Source organism: Argiope bruennichi, chromosome 7, assembly GCF_947563725.1.
Source record: "Argiope bruennichi chromosome 7, qqArgBrue1.1, whole genome shotgun sequence".
NCBI lineage: Eukaryota > Metazoa > Arthropoda > Arachnida > Araneae > Araneidae > Argiope > Argiope bruennichi.
The window spans coordinates 96,382,283-96,405,214 of record NC_079157.1 but is presented as its reverse complement, the minus strand read 5'-3'; the positions used below and the strand labels follow the sequence as shown (position 1 = coordinate 96,405,214).

General features: G+C 32.0%; 1 long non-coding RNA gene across 1 annotated transcript in view; it reads left to right on the top strand.

Moving 5' to 3' along the window:
* Positions 1–18,564, top strand: part of LOC129976416 (uncharacterized) — a 38,296-nt gene extending 19,732 nt beyond the window's left edge. The window contains exons 3-4 of the long non-coding RNA XR_008785144.1: positions 2,785–2,843; positions 18,084–18,564. This is a non-coding gene — a long non-coding RNA (uncharacterized LOC129976416). The remainder of the gene's footprint in view (positions 1–2,784; positions 2,844–18,083) is intronic.
* Positions 18,565–22,932: the final 4,368 nt, after the last annotated feature.

Below are 22,932 nucleotides of genomic sequence, written 5' to 3'. Positions count from 1 at the left end.
TCCAGGAGTTTTTGATGTCGTTTTGAAATGTATTGAATAAAATGGTTGTTACCATTGGAAGTTTTGAAATGTGTTCTTATTTCAGAATATCGAAGGAACCTTGTGAAATTTTTAATTCAAAAATATTTACATTAATTCCTTTCGAATGGTTCCTTTTTTAATAATTGTACTATGAATGAGAGTAGAATAAATATAGGCGGGTTCTTTATTTTTTCCGAGACTCTATGTTGGCACCAATTTGAACACTTTAGTTTGATCTTCATGAGATGACGTCGACAGAACAGTTATTAAATTCCGCTGCATTTCGTTCAATCTGTTCATTTCTTGTGAAGAATCCAATGACAATTTATGGATAAGCATTTTTTTTGTGTATGTGTGTGTGTGAAGTGCAATAAGTTCCGAATTCTTTAGCAGTTAAGGCAAATCTCTGTTGGTAGTTATACTGGTTGGATTTCTGAATACCATTTGTAAGAAATCTAACTTGCCAAGTTCTTCTTTTGCCGATGAAGATTTTACAGAATAGAATTAAACAAATGTTGAAAATGCGTTTACGAAAGTTAAAAAATGATGGTATCGCTTCATTTTTGAGGGAAGGGGTCATATCAGATCTGTATGAGTATGGGGAAGTATCAATAAGAATGCGCATCATTTTGAAAACTAAAATAAAAGATGGAGAGCGGTTCGCTTCAAAACTTTCTTGCATACTCTAATAAAATTATCCCCACGCATGCAATAAAAATTGTGGATCTTAGGTAAGACAGAGAGTATCTTGTATGGCATTGGCGTACAATAGACACGAAATGCCAACTTTTCACGTGAATTTAGCATTTTTTCTGAATTTGAGATCTTTGGTGAGTTTTTTGGCGATTTATCCCCGGCATAGGGTTAATAACATTCGAAAATTGAATTTGTGGTTTAGACAATATTTTCCCAACCGACTGGACAGAGAACAGCACTTGTATTCAGAAAAAAACGAACCAAATTTATATGTTTGAGTTATTGCAAACATGTTTCAAAAACTATTGACTAACAGACGAGCAATCTTTAGTTGGAGTAGGCTCAAAATTTGATAGATACCTACTATATTGATGTTAAATCCATCTATCTCTCTTCGTTTTGTAACTATTTTGTTAATTTATATTCGAACATATGGATTGACAGACTTCTTCTGAAAGGAATTTGCTGAAAATTTGACAGAAATCGACACATTTGCTGCAAAGACTGTATACCAAATGTCATTCCTCTGGCCCAAAGCGTTTTTCGAGTCATCATTGTTACAGACACACATAATGTCAAAAATGTGTTTTCGAGGCCTAAAACGAGGAAATTCTTCCAAATCTCGAGTTTGAATATTTTGATTACAATACTTTTTCTATTTCATTTACGAGAACGTAAAATGAGTAGTATGAAATTATTTCCATTTTACTACCTTTTTGGCATAACTACCATTTTTGTTGAGTCATTTCACTTTATAGCTTGAAAATCCAGATCTCATAAAAGTCCATCGTCTGTAAGCAGAGCCGCTCTTACAAAGCTTGTTTGAGGTCACCATCATAAAACTTAATTTTGATCATCGGAAAACCTTTTTATGGGTTCAAATAGACGGAAAATCGAGTTTTAATTCCCTTGCTGTTTGAAAGGAACTCCAAAATTTCTTAATTGAATATTTACAATGTTGAACGAATGGGAGGTAAATCTTCTCAGAACTTGCCGAAAAACAGCATTAAGTATTTGTTGATTACAGATAGCATATATGGATATATGTTTCCTGATGGGGATGTTGTTTAGGGTTTCAAAGAATTTAAAAGCATAGTAATTCCCATTTGGTGCTCTGGTTATTAAGAGCACAATCCTGAACGCGATACGTTTATCATCTGCAAGGGGTAGATGACTTTTTTTTTTCCTTTACAGACAGGGAATGGATGAAAATTCTACTTAATTTGGAATACTGGTCGAGTCATACTTTCACATATTTGAGATAAAAATAAAAGATTGTTTTTACCGGTATTGGGAATATTTTCATGTAGATGCTTTGAAGTATATATTTACGCATAAGCATGTGCTTCTATATAGAATATTATAACTTATAAAATCCTCTTTTGGCCTGCAGCATTATTTTGAATTGAAAATATCAATCGCTCGAATGAGTTTTCAAAATTGCCGCTGCGAATATTTTCATAAAAATACTAATTCAGAAAAACTCTTTAAATTTATATAAGCATTTCTCACTATGCTCAATCAAATCAAAATAAAACAAAGCTAGAAACATAATTAAAAAATTATCACTAATCTAAAATAAGTTTAATTTAAAATCAAATCAATGCAGAATTTTTTTTATTTGTAAAATGGAGGGTATCTGCAAAGAATTTGTTCTAATTGATCGAACAATGACTATCAAATATAATTTAAATAGTCGAATGAAGTTTAGAATGGGTCGCATTTACCAAAATTGTATTGATGAAAACAATCTTTCTTTCATGGTAATATACTCAGACATGCAAGTTGCTCGTAGACTTTTGGCAAAAAAATACCCCAATGTTTTTGTATTACATATTGTATTTATCTGATTTAGTACAATGAGTAAACTTAAAAGGAAATTAAAAAGTGATATTTTGATGTTATTTTAAGCATACAAATTTTCCCCTTTCTTTTTTCGAGGACCATTTAGAAAGTGATCTGGAACAGACATTGAATAATTATTAACTGCAACAAATGTGTTGAAACCAAAATGGAATATTTTGAATAGAAAGTGAAAGCAAACAATTTTTCTATTTTTTTTTACAGGTCCAATCTTAAAATTCTTCGACACGTGGTACAGGACTAGCAAAGTGTGAGAGTGAAAGGTAAGTAATCACCATTTTCAAGAAGTATTCCTTCATTCAATGACTCTTTTGTATTCCTCTATTTTTCTCCTGCCGTCCTTTAATCCTTTTCATCTTTTAAGAATAAAATGATACAAAAGATTATGTAACAAAATAAGACTGTTTTAAAGTTCCGAATTTTAAAAAAGCATTAATCATAAAAAAATCTTTTTCATTTACATTTATGTATGCAAGTACGTCCTGCTTATTATTTGGAACCTTAAAATATTAGATTTAAAGTTGTAATTAAAAAACAAATATAGAGCAGACAGTACAACACTGTCAGTCGGACAAATTAAACAGTGCTTTTTGCTTTCTCATATACAAGTAAAGAGAAAATATTGTAATAGTCAAAACATTTGAATTCGAGATTTTGAGAATCCCGGTATATATCGATACTGTGCCCTCCAAAGTACGAGGGAAAAAAAGTACTATGCTGTAGCTCCTGCCACTCTTTGTAAATTTTTAAAAACGTATGTTTATTGTGTTATCATTGCACATGTAGAGAATGTTCAATTGCAAATATACTTGATCTCTTTGAATGTTCAATTCTTATTGAATTATAACCATAAACCAAGATTCACCCTCTGTTAACAGCATTTTCAAAGAGTTTTCACCATTTTCATTGAAGAAGTGAAATGGAAGTCTTTTTTACCCTCTTTTGGTCAAAAATCAAAGCTTAGTTTAACTAACACACGTCTCATCTTTAAATCTTCGGTTAGAATGAAGCATAAGGATTGAATCGAATCCTAGTGATTGCTTCACTCTTCAGGTAACTAAATGATATCGCAACTCCAGTGATATTGGTGATTTTGACTTATAACAGAAACTTAAAATCGTCAACAACAAAAAAAAATGGACACCTCTGTGACATTGTTATTTAGTATCGCTTGTTTACGAAAACGGTGCTGATTTAAATGATGTGCGTTGATAAGTTTCTTCCCGTTGAGAAATTAATTTACTAAGTTAATAACTTGAATATCAAAATGTTTCCATTACATGAATCGAAATATTTCAATAAATCGACCCACCAGGCTATATATATGTACATCAAATTTTTTTCGAAAAATGTAGTAGTTCCCTTTATATATATTTGAAAAATCCGCCTAAAAAAAGTCAACCCGCCGGGGGCCGGGCGTTAAGTTATTTGAACACGTTAATTAGCAAAGAAAAAAAATCGTTTGCATTTTAAGAAATTTGAGAAATATAATCATCACGAATCAATTATATTCTTAATATCAGCATGCGTTTTCGATTCAGAAATATTTCCTTTTTACATATATCCTTTTTATAGATTGAGGCACTCCAATTAATTTTCAGATCTATACGTCATTCATCCTTATCAGTCCTGCCAATTTAAGGATTTAATAACAATCATAACGATTAAAATATCTTGTATCGCAAATTTAAATAAGATGCTGATTTGTGAGATGCGAATACCATAAAATCATTTCAAGCCAATGAAATTATCGGAGTTCATTCAAAGGAGAGAATTTTATTTTCAGAGAGAAATGATTGGAGATTAAAGTACATAAGGTTAATTTATAATAATAATAATGATACTCATTGGTTTTTTTTACATAAAATTCAATTATATTTTATCAATTGCTCTCAACACTGAAATATTGCTTAAATATTTCTATAACATTTCACTTAATTTTTTTAACATATTTCACTTGTCCGTATGCGAATTATATTGAGCAAAGAACTGTAGGTTTCGAATAACGTGAATACTAGATTTCCGCGGATCATCACGTTTCAGGCCGCTTTGAGTTGAGAAAAAAGTTTTTAAAATTGCACCATTCTGTCCGGGAATACATTAATCTTAAAAATATGTGGGTTTTAGAATCTTGAATTGGTTGAAAATTCTTCGTGGGGCTCTATGGTACTTTTAAATTTATTTTTAACCTTCTAATATTTGTAGACTAGCATTCTGTCTGTCAATTGCACAATGAGTTGCGTTGAATTAATTGAAAAAAAATTAGTACTATAAAGAGTAAAAATAACAAAGTGATGGATATTCTTTTTGTTATGTAACGGCTGATGTATTCTGAATGAAAAATGACAAGCGAATCCAGTTTTATATACTATCATGCTATGAGTCTTTGAGCTCCTGGTTTAAAATTATTTTTTACGTTAATACAGCTGTAAAAGAGGAAACTACTTTATAATTAGAGGGTTGATTATTTTAATATGTTGATATTATCCCTCATCTAATCAAAGAAATTTGCGAATGAGTGCTTAGTACTAACTTATTACATATATAAATAATAGGCGTCGGTTCATTTCTTCATTTTAATATTAGTTCACTTACTGAAGGGTAAGAAATGGTCCTGATTTTCTTAATTTTTTTTTAAAAAAATCATTTATTTCAAAACGATAACTGCTGGTAAAGAATAACAATCGATTTGATATTTCTACATTTAATCTGCCCTCAAATCCATATTTCTATCCTGTGAGCGGAATAAAAAAGTCCTTTTTTTAAAATAAAAGATTTTTATTATTAAAATCGTATGATTAGAAAATAAATTTGAGATTTATATAACGGTGACAATATTTTCTTCGTGAAACATGAAATTTATCGGAAATTTATAAATTCAAATTACTTTAGTATATGATCCCTCAAAAGAGGAGCATCTATTCCCTGTGTGGATTTTAGAAATTTCACAAACACAGGATGCGTCACAAATTCTTGCAAACTTTAAAAAAAAATAATTGAATAAAAATAATGCTTGAAAGGAGTTGCAGTTTCCGTAAATACGTTCAGAGAGTTTTGCATTTTTTTTTTCCCCACTAAAAATAATTAAAGAAAAAAATGGACGATATTTGGTGTTCACACGTTAAACTGAGATTGTTTATGCATATCAGGGAAAGAAAGCACAGTAACTTAGAATCTTTTATTTTAAAGCAAAAAGATGTTTAATAAGACCGCCACCACAAGGTATTGAGCAAGTAATGCGCGTAACTAGCAGTTGAATTTAGCATGTCGGCATCGATCTCACCGAAGACCCGTTGAACAGTACCTTATATTTCCGCCGAAGTGGCTTTAGAGAACCAGTAGACACCAGACTTTAGTTATTTCCATAACCATAGTCCGTCTGGCGATCTTGGGGGTCACTTAACCCTTAACTGGGGACGTGCAGTCTGTGAGACCGCTGGCGATGGATTTTCGGTCACCCCTATTCTATTTTTAGCTCAATTGAATGGATTGACCCTGTAGCTTCCTGTTTTGTGACATTCAATACACGTGCACTTTTTCAACCGATTTCAGCGGATGCTTTTTAAAATAAGTCAGTTATTTCTTTGAGTGTGGTCTCTAAGACCGCAGCTCCCTGTTAGTGTCCCAGTGATAAACAAGGCTTAGCAGATGGCACTAAAACTGGAGGGCCAAAATATCATCCAATTTACTGATCATATTATAAAGCATTGCTCCAGACAATTTTAAATGAAGCAAAAAGTGATTTTAGTGATGACGATAATTGTACAGAAGAGGTTTTCGATAAAACTTCGTATTCAACTGATTTTGATATTTATGTTCAAACATAATTAATTTTTCCAGTGATAATGTATTTCGAAAACTTTATCAAATTTATTAATATACCAAGAGATATAAGTACAGAATTTATAGGTTGATTTTTATACTAGTTCTTAACATGTATGTTTAAAATGCTTTAGAAAACCGTGCTATGAAAGCACGATAAAAAAAAGGCCAATTTTACCCTTTTGCATTTTTTTCAATTTATCAAATAATTGCTGAATTTTATATTGTCTTCTATATACCTTCATATACTGTAAAAATAATTGATTTAAAAAGTAAAAAAAAAATAACATGTTTTTTTTTTTTTTTTTCAAGATTATTATTTATTGTTATGTGTAATTTGAGGAGAAAATGTATTCCAACGCATTTACTTTTTTCAAGGATAATATATTCTGAAAAATTTCTAAAATATATCTATCTCGAGAAAAAAATATCTGCGAAATGTATTGGCAATTTTTCATACTAATACATTCATTAGAAAATTTAATTTGAGTGTAAATGAAATGCGGTCTCGTAGTGAAACGGTATCCCCAGTTAAGTTCTACAATTTCACCTCCCCAGTTAAGGTGTAATCTTACATCCTCGACTTATTATTAGGTTCTCAGGGAATGTATCGAGGATGAACATTCTGACGGAACGAACAACGCGAGACGGAACATCATACTGCGCATGAAGATGATGGCAGGTAACACACATCTTTGCTGCAATGCAGACGTACCGTGGTGTCACAAAAGCACAAGATTCTGTAAAGGCAGAACAGGTTTTCCAACCGGAGATGGAACAATGTTCTTCAAAATAAAAAAGTCCAGAATGAGGGAAGTGGTGATCGAACAGTCACACGCAAAGAATTTGGTGATTTGGACTTGTAGCCGGTACAATAAAAAATGGGCTTCATCTATCCACATGATGTACTGCAACTATTGTGGGTCAGATTCCATTTGTGCAAGCGCTCATCCTGCACAGGCTTATCTTTCATCGGAATCGACTGTAATTATGTGGTGAAGTGCCTCTGTTTGGTACGTGTGCAGTTTCAAAATGCTGCGCTAATTGCGGCGGATCTACATTTCCGGAATCCTCATTAATCTCTCAACTTAACGTGCACTTCTACTTCCTATTGATGTCTCGGCTGTCAAATTTCTCATGGCTATCCAACAGGGATGTGGCCAACATAGTATCCTATTAAAAAAGAAACGGCTTTTGCTCGTCTTGATTCCTTTCACCGAGCGGAAATTTCACAATGATTTAGTTATTATTCACCGGTATTATGCAAAAGTTGAATCACTAATGCTCAAGAACGAAATCATTCTGCTGGCATCAAATGACGGATCTGTTTCTAACCTTGTGTTAATTAGTTATCTTCTTTTGTAGATAACATCTGGATTTGACATTTGAGTCCATTTGTCAGTCATATTTTGAATCATTTTTAATGGGGGAAAATACAAAAACTTTCAACATATTCCGAAACCGAGTTTTTTTCGAGCATTGCGTTTCTTTATTATTTAGGTTTTTTTGAAGTTTTTACGAGTTTCTGGCGCATCTTTTATACCTTTCCCTGTGTTTTCTCTGTGAAGTGTATGAAAGAGCCGTGAAAGCGAGTATGTGAGTTCATCTTCACAGGAGCTAGAAGTCAGAGTTCTGCCCTCGGGTGCTCAGGGGCCTTTAGCCTCAGAATCTACTGCACATACTCGGCTTAAATTGCTGACTTCGGGCTTGTCTAGATGCCATAAATAACAACAACAATATTTGAAATATGGGAACATCTGTTAATTTTATTGTGTAAATTTCGATCTCATGCAAACCTTTTTCTTATGTTAAATTCACTTTTTCCGCATTAATAATTAAAAATTCATAAAAATATTTAATTTGTATAATTCATGCGTTTCCTGCGCGTTTTAATGAAAAAAAAATGTAGTAAGAGATTGTTATAAATTTTTTTAAAACAATCTAATATCTGCGCGAGTTCATAACTCATTTAACATTGAAAGGCTCATTTTTCAAAACACTGTAACTCTTGAATCTACATTTGAAATTCATAAACTTCAATCGTTATTGATATGTCATGCCAAACTTCTATGTTAATGTCATCGCAATAAATCTATTCAGGAAAAAAAAGCCATAATGGAAAAAATTCGGAATTGTTAATTAATTCCGAAATCGGTTTGTTGATTGGAACAAACGAATCTCTTTAAGTCAATTCCATCGACATCAGTTTTATGAAGATGACATAATAAATAACAAGTTACGGAGGTGTACCATATTTTTGTTCACTGCTGTACATTTGGGACGCTTTGATGTATATCAATGCTTAGTGAGTCAACTTTTGATTTTTTTTTTTTTCAAATTTTTTTAAGTTTACATAACCTTTCAAAAATTTTCTTCGTATAAATTATTCCTCAGTAACACGAAACTTATAGTAAAATATGAAATAGCTTCTCCACTATAACAAATACAGTAATTTCACGATTCATATTTTTTTTCAAAAATCTGCGGAAGTTAACAGCATTTCTTAATTTTGAATCTGGCTTTTGGCAGGTTTCGAGATTCAGATGCTTTTTCTATTTTGATGTTAGATTTCCCAAACGCATTTGCTTGGGACTCTACCACTTGACTTCTTTTTCTGAATGATCCGTCTTATTGTTGAAACTTAGATTAAAAACTTAATTAAAGGTATTTTATTATATAATTGTATCAGTTGCATAAAATTATAGAGCTTCACATATTTGTAGAAAAAGCAAAAACAAATTTTGTCTAGGTCATCAATATCGAAATATATATTAATTGTAGAAAAACTTTTATATTTGTCTATAAATCTTTCTCTTAAATTCTCTAAGAAGCTATTATCAGTAGTGTGATATCATAGATTAAAATAAGAGGTGCACTCCGTCTAAAAAGTGTCCTAACACAACTAATTACCAAAGAACTAATTATATTCCAGTAAATTTCAAATTATTTTCTTAAAAAAGAAATCTAAAACGGTCTTCTCAAAACTTCCTTGCAACCTTCCTAATAAAGATATTCCCTCTCCCTCCATGAATACAGAACATCTTGGGCAATACTGAGATTTTTAGTTTAGGATTCCCACGTATTAAAGCTTTGTACTTTTTAGTATAGTGATATAAATAATATGCATTTTCTACGCTTACGCTTTATACTTTCCCGCTTGAAATCAAAACTTAGCAATTCTATTTACAATACTGCATACCAAAGTTCATTTGTATACATCTTTGAAGTTTTGTTATTGCATTTCCATGCATGAGAATACACAGATCAATAAATGGTCTACTCCTCTATGAATTGTATTTGAATGTTGATGCATTTCTGCATTTTAAATGGTAAAATCGCATACTAAATGTCTTTGCCTAAATTGAATTTTTGAGTTATCGTTCATATGCATGCGAAAATACAGAAACGGAGACGGTCAGTATATCAAGAAATTTTGTTCCAAAAGTTCCATGAAATCACGCTTTAGATGCTAGAACTAAATTTTATTCATCCATTTATTTACATTTTGTAGTTATCGAATGCATTTGTTTTCAAACGAAGGGAAACGTCGTGGGATTGGCTTTTGCTAAAAAATTTCATAGAAATCGAAAATTTGGTTTAAAGATCACACAAAAGTTTGATCCGTCTGAAGCAAAGCATTTTTGAGTTACCTTCCGGCAATGGCAGTTAAAACAAACCAACTAAAAAATTGGATTTGAAATGGAGTAATCTCTAGTTCGAATTTCTTAATGATTACAATACTTGCTTTTTGTACAATACACATTCCAGAATGCAATAAATATCTATTTTTATGGTTAAAATCATCAACGTCGTATTGAAATTCACGCAGTCACCCCTTGAAAACATAAATTTTTAAGATTAAATTAGCTTAAGTACTTATTATTTTTCACAAAACCATGTGATGAATCATCAGCAGTTGCAATAGTAGCGCACTCCTATAGAATGTCTCTGTTTAGATATATATCGAAAAAAAAATCTATTTCAATAATATTTGATTTAAAATAAATAATTACATAACACACACCTAAACTGTGCATTTTTGAAATTTGCAGATAAGTAAATGTTGTGTAACAAAACACTTAGATACAACAATTTTAGTATAATTGATTCCATTCCGTAGTGAACCAAATAACACTGTATTCAAAGTAAAACAAATTTGCGATAGAGCTTTGGAATTTTTTTTTTACTAATGGTATCAACAAATATTTATAATGATAAATTGCATTGATGTTGATACAACACCCAGCGGACGTTCTAGGTATATTTAGTTGTAAATTCTCTCCTAATTAACCTGGAACCCCAAAAACGTTTTCTATGTAATCACCATGAAAAATGATTAAAAATGACGAAAATTTTCAAATTCCTTGCTAAAATGTGGAAAGGAGAACCAAGTATCTGCTGCTATACTATTTATTCGACACCGAATAACGTTATGGTGTTATAAAATAAAGATGTTTTCGAAAATTCATTCAATAAAGTTTGACTCTTTGAAATTGTAAAATCATCATTAATTAAATAGTAATTTGTTGCTGACAATCTGAGAGAGAAACTCCTGCTAATTAAAAACTAGTATATTAATCTTTAATTAAAACGGAGCACAATATTTTAATGGATACCTTAAAATGGAGTTATTAGCTATGTCTATATATAATTTTGGTTTTAAATGTAATGCAATACCGACTTCCAGAAGAAAATGGAAACGTCAAAATTCAAAATTATTCAACTTCCTTAATCTATCTAGTTAAAATACTATTGTGTAGTGAACACAAAATTATAAATTGTGGAATTTATCAAACTCGAGGCTTTATGTTGTAGTAAAAACTATTTTAGATGAAATATTTTATTAAATGATAAACTGAAATATTTTTATTTTTTGTATAAATAACTTTCAGAGTCGTATTCAAATGATTGATTTTCAGACTTTCTATATCTGGTTTTAAATATTTACTATTAGATAGGTGTAAGGTACACTTTGTGTATCGATGAAAGAATTGTAATCGCTTAGCTTATGTTAACTTGTGAAAACGAATTTTGGTAACAGATGTTTGGTTGTCGATGCTCGCCACGGTTGTAATCTACGCAGATGCTTTACCACAATAATAGATTTTTATTTTTCTAATTAAGAACTCTTTCTTAACATTTAAATTTCAAGACCCTGATTGTAAATCAGCCTTATATGGAGCAGCCGGAATCTAATGGACTTACAAAGGGAATTTCAAATAATATTCTATAAAAAAACATCGCACTCGTTAAGCATTCTTTGGAGCTTTCAGAATCCTCGCCAAGGAATGATAATCTCGCCAAGATTGTTTCTGCCTGAACGTATTCCAAAAAACGCCCACGCATAGTAAGTGAAGTTTATGAGATACTTTATATACTTTCATTTTACTTGTGATAAAACCTTGTACAAATCAGTGCGAGTATTCTAACGAATGTTGAATATTCATTTCGCATTACCTTCAAAAATATTATTCTCTTTGCAAAATGTATTGTTTGCATTTTAAACAAGAACGTCGCCAAGCAATCATCGCTTTTTAAACAAGAACGTAGCCAAGCAATCTTCGCTAATTTATTTCGTTCGTCAAGAACAGTGAACAGAAATTTAAAAAAAAAAAATGTCAACAAAAGATGATATCATTTTTAATTCTTTAGACTCGCAACCGCTGCAAACTTTAACGATAGTTCAACTGAAAAAAGAATTACGTTTCAGAAATCTTTCGCTAACTGGAAATAAGAATGAATTAATTTTGCGTATTGTAGAGGATAATAATAAAAGAAATAGTGAAGGAACTTTGGAAGAATTAAATGTTCTTCGAGTGCAGAATCTTAATAACGCTGAGGGGGCAATTTCTGATAATGCACATTTATTGACAGAGATTGAATCTCTGCTAAAACAAGTAGAACTTTTAAGTAATTCTTCTACACAATCGCCACTTCCTATGCCTCCGCCCTCTCAAATAGATCCGAATATCGCAGCTATTCTTTCTACATTAATGGAATCGCAAAAACAATTTTTAGAAAGACAAGTAAATCCTAATGTGATTCAAATCACATCTACAAATGACACTGCAAATTCAATCCAAATATTTAAAGGTGATATAATTGAAAATGCACTTGAATGGTTAAAGGAAGTTGAAAGAATTTCAACTTTAGCTAACTGGTCCGACGAATTAAAATTAACTAATGCTATTTCTCGCCTCTCAGGATCTACAAAAAATTGGCAATTAACAACAGAAAAAAATTTTAATGATTGGATTACTTGGAAAAATGCTCTCGCCTCAAGATTTAAAAGGCGTATTACAATGCAAGATTTTTTGGCTCACCAAAATGAACGGAATTTGAGGCATAATGAAAGTTTAGTAGATTATATTTATTCAAAAGACGCTCTTTTGGAAAAAGCTCCCTTCACCATTCCCCAACCTGACCGTATTTCTTTGATCATAGGTGATATTACCGAGGAAAAATGGCAACTTGCATTAGCTACTCAAAATATGAATACTGTTGAAGAATTGACAGGGCAACTGCACTTGATGCTATTCGCAGTGCAAAACAAGAGCATAAGAAACATTCTCCGAAATCTCAAATTCGATCTTCTTATACACATGATGAACAACGTCGTAAATACAATCCAGTAACTGACGATGTTATTGATATTACTTGTTGGAGATGTGGAAACAAAGGCCATGCATCTTTTATGTGCAGTTTACCACCTCCTCCACGTGGTTCAACCATAGCTCAACCAAGAAACGCGTCACGACAAAATCAATATACCAACAGTCAAACTAATGCCCAAATCCCATCTTCTAGCAGTACTACTAGTTCTGATAATAACACAGTAGTCAAAACTATAAGTTTGAACTCTTCAAATTCCCGCCGCAACAACAACAATCGCAACTCGACATATGGAAGATCTACAACCGCAAATAGTGCAAATAATAATTCCATAAATTGTATTAGAACTGAAACTAACATACGTGCCTTAATACCTGTTATTATCAACAATGATACAGAAATTCAAGCCCTCTGTGATCCATGTGCAGATATCACAGTCATTCAACAATCTTGTGTTCCAAATGATATTGTTATTAACCCGTGGACTGATGGGCAGTTCCAAGTTGTTGACCATGAAATAAAGCCAATAGGTTGGATTTCTTTAAACATAATTGTTGGTAATTTGGAACATATGATGCCTAAAATTGGAGTGTGCACCCAGCTTCCATTTTAGCTTATTTTATGATTCGATTGGCAACAACAAGTTCAAGCTAGATGCACTTACGACCCTAATGGCTCATTATGTATTTCTACTCCAACTTCATTTCATTTGTACGAATGTATTCATGCTTCGAAACCCAGCATCAACTGTGTCGCTCTTCATCCACCCTCACTACCATCATTAGATGACGTTACTTTGCCAGAAGCAACACCCAATATAATTTCATCCGAAACAAACCTTATCCCTAAATCCGCAGGACTGTCTACAACTCAACAAGCTCAACTTGATGCAGTAATTGGTAAATTTACTGATGTTTTTTATTCGAATGATGATAACATTGGACTATGTCCATATGTGGAATTCAAAATCGAATTGCAACATGAAAATCCTATTAGAAGTAGACCTTATAGACTTTCAGAGCCTGATCGCCAGTTTCTAAAAACGCAAATTGAAAAATGGTTAAAACAAGGTATTTGCCGTCATTCCAACTCGCCGTACGCAGCACCAGCTTTCATTGTGGAGCAGCCCTTTCATGAAAGTACTCTTAGGCGAGTTGCGGTAGATTTCTCTCGCACTATTAATCTTATCACAAATATTGATCCGTATCCAATCGACCAAATGGAAGACGTTATTCAACGCATGGCAGCCAAGAGCTAAAATTCTAAAATGGATGTAAAATCTGCATTTCACTGCATTCCCATAAGAGACATTGACACCTAAAAAACTGGATTTGTCACTCCTGACGGACATTATGAATTTCTTCGAATGCCTTTTGGTGTCACAAATGGCCCATATACAATGACAAGAACGATTAAATTATCCGACAATCATCTGGTACACCACAATGTTAACACATACATTGATGATATATCAACTTCTCATGATGACTTCAATTATCATCTCAAAGTGATATATAAAATCTTTGAAGCAACTCAAAAAGTTCTCTTCAAGCTGACACGAGAAAAAACGCAATTTGCAGTATCAGAAATCACTCTTTTTGGTCGAATTATTTCTCAAGATGGTGTTCGTCCTGATCTGGAACGCATAGCAGCAATTGAACGTTACCTAACTCTCAAATAAATTCATGAAGTTCGTAGTTTCCTTGGATTTGCTAATCAGTTTCGAAAGTATATTCGTAACTATGCTGTTATTGCTAAACCTTTAACAAGCGTTTTAAAAGGTTTAGAAAAGAAGACCAACAATGCTCCCATAGTTTTAACAGATGACCAACAGCGTACATTTGAATCTTTAAAAACTGCAATTACTACTGCTCCAATTCTTTCGTATTTCAAACAAGGATTACCAACCTTTGTAGAAACTGATGCATCTCATTCTGGACTAGGAGCAGTTTTATCTCAAGAACAGAATGGAAAGCGTCGTGTCATTGAAGATGCTTCACGTACCTTAAAAGATGCTGAAACACGCTACCACAGTAACTAACTGAAAAATTTCGACTCTATCTCCTAGGTCACAAGTTTCAACTCAACGCAGACAACTATACAACCGCTTATGTAGTTGCAAAATCTGCAATTAATCGAAAATTTGCACGATATTTAGTGGATTTGGCTCAAGTTGATTTCACAACTGAGCAACGACCCGGAAAGCAAAATGTCATCGCTGATCACCTTTCACGTATCCCAACACCACCTGTTTGTTTAAAAGTTACTGCATGTTATGAATCAGACATTTGAGTGAAACAGAAAAGTGATGACTTTGGTCAGTATATTTTTCGCTTACTCAGAGAAAAAAATCCAAACAAAAGGACAATGTCAATCATATGCAATTACAATATCGATAACAACACTCTTGTGCGAGTTAATAATTCGAAATCTGTAGTAGTGATTCCTAAGACAATGAGAGAGAAAACTCTGATCGCTTGTCACGATGATGTTGGACATATGGACGCAAAAAAACTCTTTACAATTTGGAATTACGTTATTGGTGGCCAAATATGCGCAAGGACTGTAAAGCATATGTTCGAAGCTGTCATAAATGCCAAATTGTCAACCGACGTACTGCTAATGCCTATGGTCTTTTGCAGCAATTGCCGATTCCATCCACACCTTGGGAAATTGTATCTGCTGACCACATAATCTGTTTGCCAGAAACAAGAAATGGAAATACAAATATGCTTGTCCAAATTGACCACGCCACACGCTATGTAATTGCAACACCTTCTGCATCTCTCGCCGCTCATACAGTGACTGATGCTCTGTATCATAATATAATACTTAAATACATATTTGGCTGTCCATATCTATCAGATGGAGGAACAGCATTTACCGCACGTCACACTCAGCGGTTTCTTCAAAAATATGGAATCACACAATCAACGACACCACCTTATTCACCACAAGCTAACAGTAACGTTGAACGAGCCAACGGCATCAGTGTGTCCTCTTTGAAAAAAATGACTGACAAAAACATGAAAAAATGGGACGAATTACTTCCAAATGCCTTACTTGCAATTAACACCACGAAACAAAATTCTAGTAAGAAATCACCATTTTATTTACTTCATGGATATGAGCCACGCCTTCCACGTGAACTTCACATTGGTAGCTTCATAGATGACACGCCACGTGAAGACCAATTAGACCTTTTAACTTTGGCCAGGGCCGAAGCAGCAAATAATATGTATGAAACACATTTGGAGAACAAGAAACGATTTGATCTCCATCGCAGATCCCATTCCTTCAAGGCAGGAGATCTCGTATTATACGACTGGCCGAAAAACGGAGATCACAAACTTTCTCCTATTTTCAAAGGACCATTTGTGATTATACGTCCAGTCGGGGCCGTGTGCTACGAGATCAAGTCTACAACACAGCAGAACAAATTTATCAAGGTTGTCCACGTACAACATCTTTGCTATTACTTTAAACGAAATTCACCAACCATCGAGGAAAAAAGCACAGACGAAGAGAATGAGAGCCACTGAGCCATCATCAAAACGATATTAAATGGTCTGTGTTCCCCAGAGAATTGAACGAAAACTTTGTTTCTTTTATTTTTATGCTTCAATTTAAAATTTCTTCTGTCTGTCTAAATTTTATATTGAGCGGGGCCGAATGTAAGGTACACTTTGTGTATCGATGAAAGAATTGTAATCGCTTAGCTTATGTTAACTTGTGAAAACGAATGTTGGCAACAGATGTTTGGTTGTCGATGTTCGCCACGGTTGTAATCTACGCAGATGCTTTACCACAATAATAGATTTTTATTTTTCTAATTAAGAACTCTTTCTTAACATTTAAATTTCAAGACCCTGATTGTAAATCAGCCTTATATAGGGTAGTGCATATTAGTGTATTGATGAGATGACATTTGAAATCTTTAATTTGTAATTTTTTTAATTATAAAAAATGCAATTTTGGATTCATATAATATGAAGTTATGACTTCCTTCCATGTTTCGGTCAACATAAAAGATCCAGTTTTGACATTGAAAGGAATGAAATGTCAAAAGAAGTATTTATATGTCTAAGAATAGAGATTTTTCTGTAAACAGACAATTCATAAGATCATTCTTCTTGCATGGATTACATATAAATAGTTTTGAATTGAAACAGAAGGAATTGCATATTCTAAAACTTTTGTATTCAAAATCGCTTAAAATGATAATTAAATCGCTTAAAATGATAGTTTTTACAGAAATATTTGTAATTGCTTCTTAAAGAAAATACGATTTACGTGTGTTTTTAGAGGGTACATTATAAATTTAATGACGTATTTCGCTTTAATGTAATGGTTATAGTTTGTAAGTTTAGAGAAGTGTTAATATAATTTTTTGACAGATCTGTGCTTGTTATTGTCGGGTATTAAATGTTTTTGATATTTTTTTTAAACCTTTTATTTCAAGGTTTACACATCCAGTGAACTGCTATATTATTGTTTTAAATTCACCTTACTTGTTATCTAACAAATATTAATACTGCAGTTTTTAGGTATTGAACATAAAAAACTTGTTTTGTAAATATTTAAAGTGAATCTGAAAACCTTTCACCAGCGTATAAGCATTATGTTTTAAATCCTCATTAAGTGGCACAAACAAAATTAATAAGTTTGCTGCCTTGATTTTGGCCATATTTAATAAGAAGCATACTTCTTTGTCGTCTCCTATTAACGGCCGTGAATATCTAATTAGATAATAAGTATGAACAAGGCGATTCACTTGAACAACAAATTAAACGAAGGAGATATAAAATAAACACCGAAGTTTTCACTCGCATCGAAATTTTCTCTGAACTAGAAATTTTGTTGTCAGCGTGTTAAAAGTAGTTATCAAAATTTCTTACTCATTTGGGTATTAAATTTCCAATTCAAGTTTTTCTGCTGTGCTGTTGTTTGAGCCCAAGATGTTCCATATCCTTTGTATGCTATTTTAAATTTGTTTTAAAAGTTTTATCTTTGCGTTGCATGCTTAATAAATTTCTTTGATAATATTTTTTCTTTGTTTCCTCCTTTAGAAATCTTTTTGCATCGTACTGATGGTCGAATGGAGGGTAATATCTAATTTTCAGCTAGAAACTCAAGCCTTCAGAAAGAAAAGAAGCATCTTGAGACAGTTATCCATACTTTACTACCAAATCATTCTAATCCAGCATCCTGGAGAGGGGTCTGTGGTGGTTGTCATCTGACGATTCTCTGGAAACACCAAATGGCAGAGGTTTTGCTTTTAGCAGAAATATATTAATCTGTCATTCGTAAAAAAAATTTAGGCAAACTATACCCTTATTAAATTTTTGCTGCAGCTTCAAAGAGTGGTGGACCGATACCGTGGATATAATATGTAATCAGAAGAAGAAGAAGAAAACAAAAAATCTTAATCTGAAAGAAATATATTATTACTTCACCAGAGGAATTTTGTTATGGTAACCATTCTGGTTGTCTGTTTTTTCAAAACATACAAATATATTCTCTAACATCAATTCAAGCTCATCTTAATTTGCACCCTAAATATGAGTTGGTTTTCTCCTTGCAAACAAAGTTTGTATAAAGAAGTTGTCAAAAAGAATAACATTGTAAAGAAAAAAAGTGAAAACCGAAAAGAAAAATAATGTCATCTGATAAAGGTTGAAAATTATATCTCCAATAACCGGGTATTTCCTACCTTCAACTGTTTGTGCAACTATTTCAAAGATGCGAATAATATATTTTAAATTCACATGTTTCATATTCTTGTATGCAAATTAACTGATGTTTTGAAAAGCATTTATTAATCCTTTCATTATTGCATTATCAAATCGACGATCACTTCCAATTCCGAAATGTGAGAACACAACAACGAATTCTCAGGAAGCATTTAGGTTTTCTGCTAAATAGTAACTTTTTCTGATTCTGCTAATTGATTTTACTTTCTTTCCATTGCTTTATGGACATTATGAACGATTCAGGACTCGATTTATGACTAAAATGACAATTATTACAAAGTCCAAAGAAGTAATAGTAGAGCATTGTAACTTTCAACTCTTGCGCCTTTATATTTTAGTTATGTAACTTGTGACTTTTTTTTTTCTCTTCGACTAAAAATATCGTATTCAGTGCTTTTTTGAATAATAATACAGCTCTCCCACAAAAGGGAGATTTCGTGGAAGCCAAAAAGGCTTACTAGAGATCCCTCATCACTTGCATCCAGACGCTTGCCTATTTTATGAGCTGGTATGCTAGTGCTTTGTGGTCAAGCATCAAAAGTGCGTCGGTGTTTTTTTCTCTTTAAGTCGCACAGATCAACTACTTTAGAATACTCGAAATGTTAGATAAATTGATATTTAAAATTTTAATCATGTTTCATAATATTCGATTTAAATATTTTTCCGCCATTAAATAGTGAATGTTTAGGGATTATTTAGTTTCAAGTCGAATGTCACTTCTTTGTCAACTTTGGATGTATTGTATGCATAATAATTTTGTAGTCCAGAACCTAAAATGATTATGAAAGAATCAATGTCAGAGTTTTGAGAAGGAAGGTAAATCTTCCTGCATTCGGCACTAAAGAGCATGAAATATTTAAGAAGTTAGCTAGTTAGATTAATTTTCATAATAATTTGCAAAAACAATTTTTTTAAAATTTAATCCATTGTTAGTCAATAAAATTTAATTCGTAATAAATTAGTTAATGTTAGTAACGAAATTATCATAATTTCTTTAGGTTAAAATAAAAACTAAAGAGAAAATTTTTATTTGAATATTATTAGACATTTTGCTATGAAAAGCTGAGCTTCTTTAATTCTCTTTATGGAGAAAGAAATGTCCCATGAAATAAAGAAGAGATGTGAGAAATTTAATTTTAGAAAGCTAGTCCTTTTATGATTAGAATGAACGCGTGCACTTGAAATTTTCTATTTTGTAAATATGACCATTAAATGCGGGTTGCAAAATATTGCTATAGGCTGTTAATTAAAAGCCATAGATAAAATGACACAATACGTATGTAATGTTGTGTTGTGTTGAGTTTTGAATAAGGTATTTCGTATTGTATACTAATTTATGTATAAAATATAGATGAGGGTAAATTTTTAAGCCTTACAATTGATAAATTTAAATTTACTAAATAATTGTATAAAGGAGAATGTAGCATAAACTGAAGGTTTTTTATGGCAGAAGTTGAAAACATTTCAAAGTCTCTATTATTAAATAAGTTCTAAAATTAATGATGAAATCAATTTAAAAATACTGAATGTTGAGAAAGCATTCTTTTATGAGAATAAATATTTAATTTAATCACCAGAAATTTCGGTATAATGGAAGAATTAGTGATTAGGTTAAATAAGAATGCGCTGAATGTTTGATATGTATAGCCGATATTGAAAGGCGTACGGGGGTTTCTGGTACTCTCTTGCAATTCTACATTTGGTGTTTGTCGAATTTGATACCAAAAAGTAAATGTAATAAAATATTAGAGGATAAAAATTTGTAAAAGTCGAATTGTTGGAACGTTAGAAGAAATTCCTATTTTAATTGTAAAATTATTTGGTTTAGAGTTGGATTGCAATGGTATTTTGTGGACCTTTAAAAATTCCATCAAGAATTCTTGTGGTAGGTTTGACAGTTTGAATTTGTGATTGCATTAAGTAATTATAATGAGATGAGCTATTCATGAGACAAAAGTTAGGAGATCTTACTAAGAGTAATAATATGTTATTGTGTTTAGAGATCATAAGTAATATTTAAAAGTGTTTAATGAATGGTTAAAATTGAATCGTAGCAAGTCCAGTGTCAATGTGAAGCATCTAAATTTAATTTTGCAATAGATATGCATTCTGAACTTCAACAATGTAGATGCTAAAGCAATAAACAGCTTTTCATTACGTTTGAGGTGAGCCATACTACGGTGAAAAATAAATTTTTCCTTTGCTTCGTCCTTGGAACATTGTGTTTTTATGTAATCGGGTGATGTTGAAATCGTTTCTTATGATAGTCTAATAATAAAATGATAGGGCGTAATAAATTCAAATCTCCCATATGCGTTGGGTGAGAGAAGTTCATAAATTGCGCGGATTCTAGCATAAAACTTAAAATGGGGGAACACACATAATTTTAAAAATTGATCATATTCATTAAAAATTGATTGACAGTATATCATATTCGAAGCAATGTTCCCAATGCTATTTTATTTTATTGTCTACAAAGAGACAATATTCATCTTTGGCATCGGTCTGTCTACCCGTAAACACGAAAGCAGACATACTTTGAGTAGTTAGTTCTCTATAATTTGATGCATGAACTCCATACCAAATTTGCATCAAATATTTGAATGGAATATCTTAAGCAGTAGTCTATTTGTTCAGGTCCAAATAAAATAACTAGATAAAAAGATATCGGGTAATGTTATCAAATTTTTAACTATCTGTCAGTCCTTAATAATTCAAAAATTCGATATTTCAAGTAAATGGAAATGGGTAGTTCATTCTCTGATTACAATTACAGTTCCATGTTAAATTTTGGCTTTAATCAAATCGGAAAAGAATGTAAAATATAAATTTCATTTTTGACTACCTTTTTCCTACCAAATGCTAATTATTATTAGTAGCAGATTACACGATATATTCAGTAAAATTGTCAGATTAAAGTCTAGCCAAAAGTCGACAGTTTTATATGGAATGAGAAAACCTGCATGCGAGAAAATTTTGGGGAAATCACTTCCAGTGGTCTACATTACAGAAAGCATACAACACAGTTTTATTTTTTCAATACAAAGACGTAAATTTTAATTGTGTGTAAAGGGGGAGGGCAGCTTATTTGGTCTTTATCATGCAATTGTTGGATAACGAGACTGGACTGGATTTTTTGGTTGAAATTATGTATGTAGACATCAGAATAATGGATCCTGTATGCATCTAAATTCTTATTTAATTCGCAATGAACGAACGTGCTTTTTATTAAATCAATCATTTGCAAGTGCTGGCACAGGTATTGGTGATAACGCTCTTAATCTAAATACGTATTAATTGTGTATACAAATATTGTTGAATTATGTGTGAAATGAATTCGATAGTGTGTTGGGTGAAGAATACGCGCATGTTGATTATGTGCATAAATATTTAAAGTTTCTGCTAATAACGCTCTTTGCTTGAAACAGAAAGGCTCCGAGTTTCATGCAGTATTGAATATTTTTAGTTATTTAGGGAAACATTTTATTTTCCATCGATATGTTTAGTTTTAATATTTGATCCTGCCTTTAATGCAATTACTGAGCAAAGTTTCTCCCATCTGTGTGAAATATTAGAGACTAGTTATCATTTGCATGCAATGATTTACTTTGGCTTACAAGTGAATCATTCCTGAAACTCCAGTTCTGCTTTAAAGGCAGAATGTTAAACTCTCGTTGCCTGACTTCCAGCCGTTTTGGAATGAGTCCGATTCTTGCCTTAAAAATTGACAAGTAGTCGATCATTAACTCAAATACAAAATTATAAATTAATAATTTCAAAAATCTTTGAGCCAATAATACCAAATTTCATCCATCTCGATCACTGCTATTTTTTAAGTTATTGAGTGACGTAAGCTAATGGATATTGGAATAAAAAATTTATTTTGGGGTTTTTGAAATCTCGAATATAAAGATTTATGTGAAATTGGTTTAAGGGTGGTAATTTTTATACAAAATAATTAACTTGATCTTAAGCTTGTTTCTGCACGAGGGAAGAAATGGATTGGAAACCGTTTCTGTAGTTTTAATTTTCGAAGATTGAGCATTGTAATGAGTCCAAAAATATGGTCATTAGATCCAAGCTCGGAAAAAAAAAAATAGATGAAAGCTGTGCATTGTAAATAAATTAAGCATTATAAAACAAACAAGTGAATTGATATATGAAG